At 41.5% G+C, this 15,374-nt stretch overlaps 1 long non-coding RNA gene across 12 annotated transcripts in view; it reads left to right on the top strand.

Moving 5' to 3' along the window:
- Positions 1 to 15,374, top strand: part of LOC102123831 (uncharacterized) — a 337,031-nt gene that overhangs the window by 155,803 nt on the left and 165,854 nt on the right. For 4 of the 12 annotated variants that reach the window (XR_012423824.1, XR_012423817.1, XR_012423825.1 and 1 more), the window contains exon 3: positions 7,009 to 7,154. The exons of 6 other annotated variants lie outside the window; for them this stretch is intronic. This is a non-coding gene — a long non-coding RNA (uncharacterized lncRNA). Of the gene's footprint in view, positions 1 to 6,871; positions 7,155 to 15,374 lie in introns of those variants that run through there. 2 more of the 12 variants (XR_012423823.1, XR_012423813.1) reach the window with 1 other exon arrangement.

The raw sequence follows: 15,374 nt of genomic DNA, 5'->3' as shown, positions 1-15,374 counted from the left end.
TTTTATGGGTCCCATTGTCTTAACTCTTCATGGTGATCATATCTAATACTCAGGTTGCTTTTAGTTAGTGGGGCTCTCTCCACACACGAGTGAGGAGAATTCTGCAAAGAATTGGGAGGAAGAAATTTAACAGAAAGTGCCATGGCAATATCCTGCACCACCCACTGGCAGTGTTGAGTGACTTTTCGTGTTTTAAATTAGTTTCCACCCTCACTTTTTTTTTTGTAACATTTTCCTACTTATAAATTCAAGGCTATGGTACCAGATTTCCTTGGCTTTAGCAGTGAAATGGAAGTGACTTTTAATTAAGTCCTGTGTTTATTGCTGTGATGCCACCCAAAGGCAGTAGGCATTTGGAAATGTAGTGAAGATGTGGCACCTTAATGGCCTTCAAGATTAAAGAGTTTGGCATGGGACTCTCAGGCTTGTCTTCTTGGAGTCTCCCTGTGGGCCTCTCAGATTACCTGGCAGCGTGTTTGCTGACTCTAGGACAAGAAAAAAATATTCTTTTGCTAAACAAAGCCCAGGCAACCAAAGCTTTTTCTTTAGAGATCTACCTGGGCCCAGGGGGGTTTCCTCGTTTTATGACCCAGATTGGTCCCTAGCCAAAGACCTATGAAATTCCCCGAAGATGAGCAGCTCTTGAGTCCAGTTATATTCTAAATGAAAGACAAGAAACCTGACCCTCCCACCATCCCATTCGGTTTCCCACACTGAAGACTGCTGTGAGTTTAGGATGCTCTTTCCCTTCTTGGCATGGAAATATGAATCTCTACTGTTCATTAGTTGATATAGAAAAACCAAGCGCCCTTGTCATTAAGCCAGGCACATATCAGTTTGTAAAATTTCCTCAAAAGCATAGACATGTGGTTACTTCTGATTGTCAAGTACCCAGTGGGGGCTGAAAGTCTCTGGTTTGAGTGGCACTGGGGGCTCTCGGGAGAGCCCCCTCCCAGGAGAATGACCACCAGCGACCCTCTTGTCCAACATGCCAGGCTTTTTGATAAGGATGTTAGAACCGGATTAGGTTCCTAGAATTTATTTATCCATCTGCAAATGAGATTTGCCCCGATTTTGTGTCTTTTAAGTTAAAAATGGCAGTTTTTTACCTTGCGACCCTTTAGTTTCTGTCTGAGTAAGAAAGTTCTGCTCTGAATGATGGCTCCCATATCTCTGGACACATGGAGGTCATCTCATCTATGAGAATGAGTTCAAATTTCCCTTTTCAAGCGATCCTGTTTCCCCATCTGAAGAACGCCTTCAGACTCGGAGCGCAGTCCTGCAGCGCCGTGGCCTTACTAGCCATGAGTTAATGCCAAGAATCAAGGGCACACTTCTTTCTCTGATAAATTTTTGTTGTGGGAAAGACACTGGTTTTCTGGCAAGTATCTCTCAGAATTGCTCAGTTCTCAATGATCTGCACTAGATTAGATGCTTTATTTATTATTCGTGGATAATTTCAAATTCCAAACTGGCTATACCACCGCTTGACCTGTTCTCATTAAGATCTCTCTCAACGCCTTCCTCTAAGCTAGAAATAGCTAGGGAATGTTCTGTATTCTGATGTAAGCATAATAGAAAATAAACAAAGAGGTGAATTTGTTGAAAAGTCATGGTGTAACAATTTCAAAATCAGGAAAAAAAAAACAACTTTAGACTACTCTAAATAATTCTTTGGAACTGAATTATTTCTACCCAAATATCATGATTATAAAAAAAAATCAAAGTTATGCATTACTGACTCCGTCTTCCTCCCAAAGCCAGAATTTACGAGAATGTGATTGCAATACTGAACCCTGAAGCTAGTTGAAGTTCAGGAATGAGAGGGTACTGACACATATAAATACTTCTTTCAACTTGTGATCCCGTGGGGCTTGTGCTAAAAGCCTCTCTAGCCCTTTCTCAAGACAGTCTTCAAGGGAGCCGGCCCTGAGCCATCCTGTCCGTCCTCTGAAATGGGATGAAGCCCAATCAGGCGAAGTAAAATCGGAGTGAAAATAGGTTGCATCTCATTCTGTCTTTGGGAAAACCGTCCTGTGCCTACTCCACCTTAAAAGTGAAACGTGCACTTTTTGTGTGCAGAGACTGCACGAAGTGGGCCCCCTGCTCTTTTCAGGGAGGGAATGTAAGCAGATCTCTGAAGAAACCACTTGGCTCAGCAATTTTAGGGCTTGTTGTAATTGGCCTGGCCTAAAAGAATTCAGCAAGCTGTACCTGTGCCAAGGAAAATGCAAACGCTTCCCTGAAACAGAGGCGTTTAGAATGGAGGAGAGGAGCTGGGCTCATCTGTGAGTCTGAGTAGAACAGCAAGGGGCACAGGAGAGCTGCAACATTGGAGAAGCTCCAAAGAGGCTGTTTCCTTGCTTAGCCACGGGTGGAAGTCACATCCACTGAACTGTCCCCTGGCAGGGTGAGTGGGGTCTGCCGGAGAAGGATCTAGAGTGGGAGGCTTCCTCCTTCCATTCTCAGCCTCCTCCTTGCCCTGAGGAGTACGCCCCCAGTGTGGCCAGCTGCTCAGTGGTCCTCTTCTGGGATCAGCCTCCACTGCTCTTATCTGGACACCGGGGACTAGGAATATTCTCTCTGACATTCCCAGGCCAGGATGACACTACCTATAGACTGACTGCTCCTGATTCTTTGTGGTGTCTGACGTGTCTTTTCTGTTAAAAACAAAACCTAGCAATGATTCTTTGGATATTCTGTTATTTTCCCTCACAGCACCCTATAATCCTTTGCAGGAGTTTTATACTTGGCTGTGCTTCTCCCCTTCACCTGTTACTCTGTGACCCCTGGAGGGTCGGTCTTGTCATCCCAGTCGGGTTCCTGATGCTTACCATGGTCTTTGGCCAAGAGTAGTTACCAAGCAAATGATTGTTAACTGACTAATAGTAATTCAGGTTACTGTGGAACTTGATTTCTACTTCTATCCTGTATCTTGAGCATATAGGAGGTGTCTAGTCAATACTTGAAGCATTCAGATTTTTCCTGTTAATTAACAATCTTTTGCAGCCAGGAAGGTGCCCTTTGATTCTCTCTCCTGAGAAGTGAGCTAGTTGGGAAATGGAGACACCAAGTCTTATGATGAGTCTAGCTTTCTTTCTGTTTCTTTCTACTCAGAAGATCTTTCAGTGCCTGGCCTCCTTCTTCCTCCTCAACATTTACCCTTATTCCTGCCTCTCATCACCGCTTGAGACCCTGAGATGGTCTTGGAAACGTCCCAGATATCTTAGACCTCTCATGCAGTTTCTCCCTTCACATCTCCCTACCTCTCAATTTTTCTCCCTTTTTCTTCATCCCCAAACTCTGTTTTTCTCCTCTGCCTGAGCTCAGGGTTCCCTCTGCTCAGTCAGAGGTCAATTCTTGAATGCTCCATTTCTCTTATCTGACACCCTCATCAGCTTTGCACCCGTCTTTGCAACCCTGTCCAGGATAATATCATGAAAGCAACTCCAAACACATACCACATACTGGCCCCACCCAAAGCCCCGTAGTATTTAGTCTTTCCTTTTTAGCAATCTGCACCCTTTCTACTGCGCTGCCCCTATTCTTGTACCTTCCCAGCCTGCAATGTAAGGCTCACACACAGATGCAAAAGATTGCAGAATAGGCAAGAACGTCACCTATAGTTTTTACTGGCACTGTGTGTCCCAAGTGTGTCTCCTCAAACTGTAGGTAGGACTTTTAAAATTTACTGTAATTCTGACTTCAAGAAATTCTAATTAGCTTTAGGTTCTGCCTTGTAGTCTGGTACTATACCAAAGTGCCTTTTCCCTCGCGTCCATGTCTTGCTAACTGCATTTTCTATGCGTGTGTTTTGCTTATTCTTGAGCCCCATCAGAATGGCCTCCAATCAAATTGACTGCAGAGACTGAGTTCAAACAGAGATCAGACAACCACTCAATCAGGGAAGATATGGACGGAATTCAGACATCGGGGGAGGTATTTGATAAGATGGCTTCTAAACATCATCTCTTTTGAGAACTGCGATTCTCCTTAAACTGGTCATTCAATGTAGGAGTTTTGTCTTTTCTTTTGTGTTTTCCACTATACTAAAGGCCATTTGCCCCACCGAGGAGGTGCCTAACTCTTGGACTTACCTGTGATAGTTAAAGAAATAGTGCTGCTCAAGGGAAAGAGAGGAAAAGGCCGCAAGCACACTTTGGATTTATCTGATCAGCTAATGTGTTAGACCAGGAGATCCCGCAGCAGGAGTTAAAATGCTCTGTGTGAGGATGTCACATGCTTCTTTTGTCTAGTTTCTCCTTTTGGATCCCAGGTTGTTCATAGACTCAAATAGTCCAAGAGCTACAAGGATCCCAAAGGTTATTTCAGTGCAGGCAGCCTCCATGACTGGCCCTCCATTTGACCAAAGAACGTCCAGTGACAGAGCCCTCACAGCTTTCTCCAGACACAAAGTGACCTTTCCAAATCTGGGCTAAACTACCTGAATATTTTTCTTATAGTGGATCAAAAATATTTCTCTTTGACGTGTCTCTCCGTTAGTTCCATTCTATTTCCTGAAACTGGGCGGAGCAAATCCCACCATTTTCTAATCGAGAGCCCTTTAAATATTCGAAGACAGCAATTACAGAGTTGTATCTTTATCTGCCTAAATATTTCCAGTTCTTCAAATTCCTCATGACATGGTTGCTTCTATATCTTGGTTGTCCTATTGTCTGGGTCCTGCATTTTTCCTGGTGTGGGGTGCAGAGCAGAATGGAATGGTCTGCCAGTCCGAAGGGGAACCAGACTCTCCTTCCCTCACACTCATTTTCCTGTTTCTCCACTCATGACCCCGTGTCCCTCACATGCTCCAGACCCTCTGATACTTCCTCCTGTAGAAGTAATTCTGGATTTTGATCCCGTCTTTCCCAGCGGGCTTGTCACTAAAGGTTCTCAGTTTTAGATCTATTTGTGTGAAAGGGAATATTTTTGTTTTTGTTTTTGCAGCTTTTCTTGATTTCTCTAAATTCTTGTTGCTGGTTTTTTTTTTTTGTTTTTTTTTTTGTTTGTTTGTTTTTGTTTTTTTTTACTTGACCTGAGTTTGTAACAGGGTTTAATTATCTTCAGGGCAGTTTAACCCTTTCGTATTCAGCCCTAGGCCCAACATAGGTCTGAGAAATATTTATTGAGTTTATGGTTCATAGCAATATCATCAATTGACATACCTTCTTCTGCTTTGTCATCATCCTCATCATCATCATTATCATTTAAGTGGCACACAACTTCTTTTGCTTAATGTTATTGCTGTCTTTTGCCTTTATTCCTGTAATACCAATGTTCATTATGGAGAAGGAACTCATAAAGTAGCTGCAACAGAACCAGAGACTCGTGCAACCTCCTGTATCATTTCCAGTGCACTAGCAAGTGGAGCTAAGATCAGAAGCCAGGGTTCCTGACCTTCTCCTGCCCCGTATGTCTAGACTATGTTCTGTCTCTGGAGAAAAGTGGGAGAGACACTCACTGATCATCCTCAATACAGGACAATGAGCCACACCATTTAGGAGCACTGATTGGCTCCCCCGCTGTGAGAACAGTATGCTGGATGTGACACAGACAGAGAGACCCAGACTGAGTCTGCGGGAGAAAACTGGTCATGATGTCAAATGTGGAGGAAACAACCAATAGTCCTGGTGGGATGCTCTCTATTTACCAGTATAGTTAGTGGAATCCAAACAAGGAAACTTTCCAGAATGACAACTGTGCTCTGCCACTGAACTGTAGGTTAGCATGTGGTTTGTGACATATTATTTCATTTTGCCATGATACCAGTTGTGAGATCTTGCTTGTGAAACTAAGTTAACTCCATTTTATGGACAAAGAAACTGAGGTGAGAGTGGTTAATTGAGCATAAAATAAGTAGCAGAGCTAGGTATCAAGTCTAGATCTGTTGAAGCCTAGAGCTTGTTTTGCCACATCACATTGTCTCATTGACTCTTCCAGCAGTCCTGGCAAGGGAGCTCACAATTTCAGCAAAACAAATCTCAGACCCATTTCCACTGGCCTCTGTTAAATTCGACTACCTTTCTGATGTTGGTGGCAGCTCTGTACTGAACCATATGTGATACTGAACTTGGAATAAAATAATAAAGCTCCGTTTATTAAAAACCACAGCTACTTCATGAGCTGTTTCTCCATAAGCAACATAGACACTACAGTAATAAAGATTAAAAAATAATAATAACCATAAGCAAAAGAAGCTGTGTGACACTAAAATGAGGAGGAGGAGGAAGAGGAGGAGGAGGATGACAACGATACCTGCCGGAGTGGGTTATATAAATGAGACCGTGTTTCTCTGGAGAAAGATACTATTTGGACATACAGTCTGTTTTCACTAAGGTGGGAGCAGTATGTGTCCAGAGCTCTAGAGAGACTGAAAGGCCAAGTGTCCACGGTGGCAAGAGAATCCAGGAGATTGGACCATCATGTCTTTTACTCAGAGACTGGAGACCACGTCTTGTCTCTCAGAACAGCCCTGTGTGAACATCCGACTTTATGATACATTGTGATTGTGAGACAGGACTTCCCATGCAGAGCGTAAGCCACGCAGGCTTATTACTCACACCACACTCACCTGGACCCAGAGACCTCCAGGCCCTGAGGACTCCGTCTCCCCAAAGTATTTTCCTGAGAAATTACAGAGGACCTCAACCGTGCAACTCACACAGAGGCCGTTCTTCAAGGCCGGAGCTGGACTCCACGCCCTCTGGGGCACATCCCTGAGTGTGAGCATCTTCTCTCGCCCTCCTCCCACCCAGGCACCGTCCCAACTGGGCACTGCCTTGCCATGCCCCACATCTCCCACAAGGGGGAGCCCCCGGAGGGCAGCTGGGGCTGCGGAATTTTGGAAGCGCAGAAGTTTTCTCCTCCTGTCCTGTAACTGGTTTTCACTCACTCAACTGAGAGATTTCTTTGTTGCAATGATGGGGTCTAAGATAACACTTCTGGAGGCTGCAGGCGAGAAACACAGCTGATACCATCTTTTATTGTGTGTTGTTATTTGCCTAGCATTATAAATTAAGGAGGAAAAGTAACAAAGAGCTTGAAGACATGCACAGCTCACAGGCCCCGGGTGGAGGCTGGCGGCATCAGACACACAGAACCAAGACATCTGAGGGGCAACCAGGAGGTGCGTGTGGCTGCAGAGCACACAGGTAGGAACCCGCAAGAGGACAGTCGTGACGGGGGGAGGAGTGGATGGAGCATTCACAAAAGGTGGTCAGCAGAGATTAAAGGGGAAAGGCAGTGCAGAGGAGTTGGGAGACGGAGGGAGAGAGGAGGAAGGAGTTCCAAAGGAGTGCAAAAGAAAAAAATGTTTGCAGGGTGTGATGCGAAAGGCTGACCACGGAGTGGGAGAGGGAGGGTTTGGAAAGTGAATCAGAGACATAAGAGGGTTTGAAGTTGGTTCCAACTCGGCCACCCCGGAAACTTCACAAGACACGAGAGGATGGGAGATTGACACTAAAGGCTCAGTTGCACAAGAAAATTCAAAGTGAGTAGGTGTGCCAGAAAGTCAATCTAATCATTCTGGTTGTGTCATATAGCCACACCCACTCCGGACTTTAACCCAAACTAGAAGGAATTCTGGTCTGAGGGTGTTTTCAGGTCCTCTCCGCTCAGAACTCATGTTTCACACTTTCCCTTTCTTCCTTCGGCTCTTCCACAGTCGTTCTAGGTAATGGATTAGGAGTCAGAAATTCCGTGTTCTAGTCCAGGCTTTGCCACTTTCTGGTGAGATTGGCTTAAGAAAAGAAACATCTGAGTTTCCTTTTCCTTTGTCTATAAAAGGAAGATAATAATATATTACTTATGAGCCCTACAGGGTTTTTCTGAGGGATGAATAAGTCAGATAGTGTGAATGAATGCTTTTAATAGACTACAATTGCTAGTTAAATAAAATATGGCATTAATAATAATTAATCAGTTATTATATTCTTCCTATCCTCAACAACGGATTTGCCTACTGAGCTGTGGAGAAATATATATATGAAGAATAAGATAATATATAACATATACATTATATAGGTATATTAGCCTTAACCTACTATCTGTGGGAAAATTTAGAATATATGACTCTGTTTCCACAGCACATGTTAGAGTAACCTTTTTGGCAGATAAATAGGAATCTTTGTGTTCTTACCTTTTAGCCACCATCAAATGTTCTTTTCCCCGACCTCGGCTACAGTTTTGTGTTTCTCAAACATGCAGATAATGATTGATGGTGTCTGCCTGGCTACCTAGATGAGTGATTTGTCTGTGTCCTGGACACTGCTGCCGGAGCAAATGTCACACCGTGTCTCAGGCACATGATCAGACTAAATATGCTTGAAAGAAGCAAATAAGAGACTCTGTTAATCAGTTAATCATCCCATCACTATATTCCTTGCCTGAAATGTGTTTTTTTTTTGTTTGTTTGTTTTTGTTTTTGTTTTTTTTGGTCTGGGTCATTTGTTTCTTAGTTCATTGAAATTTCTTGGATGGAAAATTGGGTTCTGCACACTGGGTGTGGCTGGTTGAGTCTGGCTGTGAAGACTGAAGTTGGCTTTGATGCCTATAGATGCACTCACCCTTCGCTTGGGTTCCAGAGGCCATGTGGTGTATGGGGAAGGCAGTGTAGATGGTGGGAAAATCACTTGACTTCTCTTGTTCATCTGTCAAATGAAACTGTTACCATCCTTCGTTTGTGCATCCAAATGTAGATGTAAGGGGCACATGAGATTATACTGCACACGCCAACAGTTCGTAACTCTCCAAGTGCTGTATAATTGTAAGGTTTTATTGTCATTATTCTGTTGCATGTTTCTTACTAGTGATTTACCCATATTTCACAATTTAAATTATTTGAAAAGCTGTCTTTCCCCAGCTGTTAATATATTCTCTTACTTTTTTTCATTTCCACCAATCAACTGATAAATCAAATATTTATAGAGATGCTAAATTTGTCATATACTTACTCACCGTCAAAAACTTAGTATCCTATCTAAATCACATGAATAGATGCACAATGTGTACATAGACTATTTGTATTCTTCTACAAATACTAAATACATATATACATCCTTTTTTCGTGCATGTGCCCATTCCCCTTTTAATAAAAATATATGTAAATATGTATTTGAGCAAGAAACGTATACCTACATCCACACACAAAGCGTCTTCACTTAGATAGCAGATTTAATGGGGAAGAGGAACAAACACATCACTCTATCAGTATTGCAACTATTTTAGAGTCCAGAAGTGACCACAATACACAATTCATGTGGTTAAAAAAAATCATGGATCAATTTCTGCCCTGTTCCTAGTAATGAATATCAATATCTTGCCTCTTCTAGACAGACTGTCAGCAGCTTCAGACATTTTTAAATGAGTTTTTAAAAATAAATATGCGAAGTCAATTATTTTGAATCTCATCTGAAGCAATTAAAAAACATCCTGACATTTAAGGTGATATTTTTTCCCAAGTAAAATAATTATAAATAATACTAATTATGAGCAAATCATTCAGTTACTCTCAGTCTAGTTCAACCTTTAGGTTAATAAACCAATCCATTAAAATTCATCTTGCTCAAAGGACCAATTTGTTAAAAAATGTAAAGACCTTTTGCCAGAAGTATGATTGATATTTTCTTTAACAATAATCAGAGCTGTCTTTCCCAGAACAGAGTATGGTCAAGTGACAGGTATAGAAAACTGGTGTGCTTTTATACCTCTCTTGGTACTACTTCTCAGATAGGTACAAAATGATATTGATGACGATGAAGATGGTAGTGATAATGTACAAAATTAAAACTCTAATGTTAAAGAGAGTACCTTAAAAAGATGTTTGAAAGCCTCAAGACAACTGATCACAAAACCCAACTATATTACTCTTCATGCCACAAACAGAATTTAGATATTCCCCTCTGCTTCTGGTGTTTCATTCTCACCAAAGGTGTAGGGTGGAGATTTGCAAATGTGTCCCATGGGCCAAATCTGGTCCACTACCTGTTATAAATAAAGTTTTATTGGAACAAAGCCCATCCATTTATTTAGATACTGTCTTTGGCTGCTTTTCTACTATAGAGGCAGAATGGAGTTGTTACAACAGAGACCACATGGTCCACAAATGTTAAAATGCTATTATCATTCTCTCACCAATAAAAAAAAAAAAAGTTTGCCAACCTCTGTGTTACATAATGGGGAAAAAAATACTCATCTTTGAATTTATAACAGTAGCTAATATTTGAACAGCACTTTAGAGTTTATAAAGTCTGACCATGTTATGTATTATTATCTTCACTTAACTAATGAAGAAATTGCTGACTTTTCTTTTTTTTTTTTTAAATTATACTTTAAGTTCTACAGTACATGTGCACAACATGCAGGTTTGTTACATATGTATACATGTGCCATGTTGGTGTGCTGCACCCGTTAACTCGTCATTTACATTAGGTATATCTCCTAATGCTATCCCTCCCAACTCCCCCCACCCCACGACAGGCCCCAGTGTGTGATGTTCCCCACCCTGTGTCCAAGTGTTCTCATTGTTCAGTTCCCACCTATGAGTGAGAACATGTGATGTTTGCTTTTCTGTCCTTGCGATAGTTTGCTCAGAATGATGGTTTCCAGCTTCAACCATGTCACTACAAAGGACACGAACTCATCCTTTTTTATGGCTGCATAGTACTCCATGGTGTATATGTGACACATTTTCTTAATCCAGTCTATCATTGATGAATATTGGGTTGGTTCCAAATCTTTGCTATTGTGAATAGTGTTGCAATAAACATACGTGTGCATGTGTCTTTATAGTAGCATGATTTATAATCCTTTGGGTATATACCCAGTAATGGGATTGCTGGGTCAAATGGTATTACTAGTTCTAGATCATTGAGGAATCGCCACACTGTCTTCCACAATGGTTGAACTAGTTTACACTCCCAGTTACACTCCCACCAACAGTGTGAAAGCGTTCCTATTTCTCCACATCCTCTCCAGCATCTATTATTTCCTGACTTTTTAATGATTGCCATTCTAACTGGTGTCAGATGGCGTCTCATTGTGGTTTTGATTTGCATTTCTCTGATGACCAGTTGCCGACTTTTCTATAGTCATTCAGTCATAAAGTGGTGTAGGGAGGACTTGACCTCTAAAGAAGGAAGAATGCTGCCCCAGCAGCAGCTTTCTAGAAACAGGAAAGGAGATGGCTCTCAAACTGCAATAATGGCTACCTGTCTTTTTTATCCACCTAGATGTGACCATTGCCCAAAGACAGTAGAGAAAATAAAACTTTTGACATTCTTTTCTCTCATTATCTGACCTTGGCTGGGGTGCTTTTAGCCTTGTCTGCTTCTATGTCCTTGTTCTCATAACCAGAGTTATACTAATAAACAGAAAGGAAAGCAAAGTGGTTTGTAGTCAAAGCTAAACTTTACTGCATCAACTCTCACTTATCCATACTGAAAGGAATGTGTCCACGCTGAAACTGGCACTATGGCATGAATATTCCCAAACAGCAGATAACAGAAAAGTCTTTTTTTTTTTTTTTTGGAATACACTATCTTTTTAAAAATTTGCATTTTGAAACAGTAAATCCTCGCTTCGTTATGTTTCATTTTTATTCAAGTTAATATCAAAATTATATTTTCCCCTCTGAGCTTAGGACATCTGTTAGCAAAGTGGGCCCCGAAGTGCTAGATATCAGGCGGAAGGATGCCTGGAATGAAAACCTTGCCTTTGATATTCATAGATATAAAACAACAATTGTTTGCTGGGACCAAAGCTTTTCTTAATCTCGTGTTTTCTTGGAAAGGGGTGAGGGATAAAATGAGATACATAAGAGTAAGACTTTTTTACATTGAATCTTTCCTGAATATTCCAAGCCAAAGATAAGGATTCAAACAATTGAACGAATTCAATTTTTTCTTCAACCAACTTTTACTTTGAGTGTCCACTGTGGCAGGCCCTGGTAAGATTTGGAGTATCACATTGACTAAGAAAATTGATTAGAGAAACAAACATGTGCCTACATGTTATTAGAAATAAGCAATGGGATGGGAGTACAGATAAAATCTTAAGTATGTTCAATGGAGAAGTCATTCTTCCTTAGACAATCACAGAGGACATGATGGAGGAAGTGGCATTTTGTGAGACTTGAAGAATACACAAGTGTTGGGCATCTGAAAATGGGAGGAGTGGCATTCTAGGAGGGAACGAAAGCATAAGAGCGAAGTGTAGGGTTTGGATGTGTTCAGAAAATTGTTCCGTTTTGTGGAACATACGGTTATATGGAGATAGAAGAAGACAAGGGAGGTAAAACGGGATGGAACCAGATTCTGGAGAGCCTTGGATTATAAGTTAGGAAGTTTGGTCTTTATTCTGTAGATAGTGAGAACCACTGATTCTTTGTGTGCAGGAGAATTACATGATCACACCTGTGATTGGGAGTAGAGTGTGACCTATATTGGAAAAGAGCTTGGAGGCAGGTCACCAGAAAGATGCCAGGTGAAAAAGTACCTCCTCTACCTTGTTCTCTAATTGCAAGGCTGCTTCTCTGTCACAACCCTGACTATTGTAGGTTATAGCACTGGCTGAGGACTTTCTGAGGGCATTTATTTAATGACATGCCAGTGGCATTTACTCATAAAACCAAAAAGCCATTGAGGCCAGAAATAGGGGTTTTGGTTACTTCCCCAGACAGGATGCAGTTTGGGTGATTACACATGTGATTCATCGAGGTCGGGAAGCAAATCCTCTACAAACAAACACCCCTCCCCTCCAAGCCCGGTGACTCATGGCTTCATCAGTTTGATCCATGGAAAGCCCTTGAGTTCAGGCAAAATTTGAGGTATAAGGTTAAATCACAAATCTTTAGCATTTATCATGATAAGAGAAATATTTTTATTCACTCTTTCAACCATTCAAGCAATAAGCATTTATTGAACTCCTATTGTTTTAGGAACAAAACAATTGGCATTATAAAGCATAGTTCCTCCCATAAAAGATTCCCCAGCTTAATTGGGAAAACAGATATAAACAATAAAGAGAGTATCCTGTAAGTATTACTATAGAGAAATGCAAACAGTACTAAAGGATCAGAGGAGAGACACATAGCTGCTTTGGGAGGGACAGGTGGCATTGGAATTGGGTCTCAAAGAATAACTATCCATCATTATTCATTCATTATTTCAACAAATAATTATCAAGCACCTACTATGTGCTAGGCACTGTTCTAGGCATGAGATTTCATGCTTTTGTGGAACTTAAATTCTAATGAGAGAACCCAGATATTAAGCATAGCTGGGAATCAGCCAACCAAATATGTACCCTCAGGGTCTTTACACTCTTGTAAAGGTACGTTTCAGAGAGCAGCAACTAGCACCTCGTTTCAAGCAAGAACAATGAATGCAAAAAGAAGTATGGATCTAGCTCCCTGGGAGAGATTGGAGAAAGAAACCTCAGGTTTGGGATGCCCAATTTGAAAAGAAGGCTTATTAATAGCCCTGAATTAAGATGGACAATTGCCCTGACCCTCTTTGGCTATAGTGGATAGGCATAAGTTGGAGACCATTCTTACGTGGAAATTCGTAGCATTCAGTCCCCTGACATTCTGATTTTGTAGTATCTATCAGGCACATGGAGTCACTGATTAGGGACTCTGGGTACAGTTGTTTGGATTCACTAATAGATTCTTGGTACCTTCAATCTAATAATTTTACAGTGGTTCAGTGCCATGAAAATGAAAACCTAAGACACTGGCCACCTCCTTGCTTAAGTAATATTCAGGTCAAATTCTGTAACAGCCCACTTCGGTTTGGAGGTCATACTTGATTCTCATTTCATCAGGTTTTCTAAAATAACCAGGCCATGAGGTGGTTATTGTTATGGTACTCATTGGAATGGGATTTGACCTATATAAGGCAAAGAACTAGGACAGAAATAGCTCTTCAGCCCATCACAGGGTTGGAGAAATCCAGTATAAGCAATCGTAGAATCACAGAGCTGGAAGGGTATCAAGGTGACTTAAGGCGATCCTGGCATCTGCCTCTAGGCCTGTCTGGAAATTTAATATAAATTCTAGAACTCATCATTTTAACAAATGCATACAAACATACTCATCTTGAATAGTATAGGTCCTTTCAGGGCAGTGATGCTGCCTAGCCTTAGGCAAAACATCTTTGAACCTCCCGTTTCATGGCAGACCTAAGAATCTACAGCATATTCTTTCAGTATACTTAGTGGAAGAAATTCGTTGTCTTTGGAGGTTATTTTGTGTTTTCAAAAAAAATCCAAGTGCCATATTCAATTGGTCCAGCTGGATGATACCATTGTTGATTAAAAATGAATTTAAGGCCGGGCACGGTGGCTCACACCTGTAATCGCAGCACTTTGGGAGGCCAAGGCAGGGAGATCATGAGGTCAGGAGTTCGAGACCAGCCTGGCCAACATGGTGAAACCCCGTCTCAACTAAAAATACAAAAATTAGCTGGGCGTAGTGGCACACGCCTGTAGTCCCAGCTACTGGGGCAGCTGAGGCAGGAGAATTGCTTGAACTCAGGAGGCAGAGGTTGCAGTGAACCGAGATCATGCCACTGTATTCCAGCCTGGGTGACAGAGCAAGACTCCATCTAAAAAAAATAAAAAAAATAAAAAAGAATTTAAATGCACTTATAAAATTGTAAGCTGACATTTTTGTTTGCCTCATAACTGGTTCAAAGGGACTTACCAGCAATTGAAAAAATAATAAGTAGATATTCTCCCAGATTGCCGATTTGAGGGTATATGAAGCTCTGGTAAGTTGTACAGTTCCTCCCTCCACTTAGTGACCTTACTTGAGGTCAAGGAGCATGTCCTGTTTGCCCCAGAATACCCGCCTACGACAGAGGCAGATGCATGTGGGGGCTATTTGTTAAATGAATAAAAAACAATAATTTCGGTACTTTATAGTCAGATCATGATTTTTGTTCATTTTTATTTTTTCCGTCAAATATGAATCCCATGATCACCTCTTACCTTAAGGTTTATTAGCTAGCAAAAAGCAAAGGAAGCAGTGTTGGGTGGATAGAACACTGTTCTGAAAAGAAAGGTCAGGCTCTAGGATAAAATCTGTTATGAGTAGAATGGGTGGCTTTGGAAAAGGTACTTAAGTCTGTGTCTCCATCTTTAAATGAAAGGATTGAACAGATGGTGGGAAAAGGTCGATTTGAGGAACAAACTCTTGAGTAGCTACTTTGTGCCTATCTCTATATGCATGCTGTAGGGGAGATTCATTGTTATTATTCTTATTTAGAGACAGGGTCTCACACTGTCACCCAGGCTGGAGTACAGTGGTGTGATCATAGCTCACTGCAGCCTCAAACTTCTGGGCTCAAGTGATCCTCCCAGCTCAGCCTCCC

This window comes from Macaca fascicularis, chromosome 14, assembly GCF_037993035.2.
Source record: "Macaca fascicularis isolate 582-1 chromosome 14, T2T-MFA8v1.1".
In the NCBI taxonomy this organism is placed as follows: domain Eukaryota; kingdom Metazoa; phylum Chordata; class Mammalia; order Primates; family Cercopithecidae; genus Macaca; species Macaca fascicularis.
The sequence above is the reverse complement of the archived record's forward strand: the minus strand, read 5'-3'. Positions and strand labels throughout refer to the sequence as shown.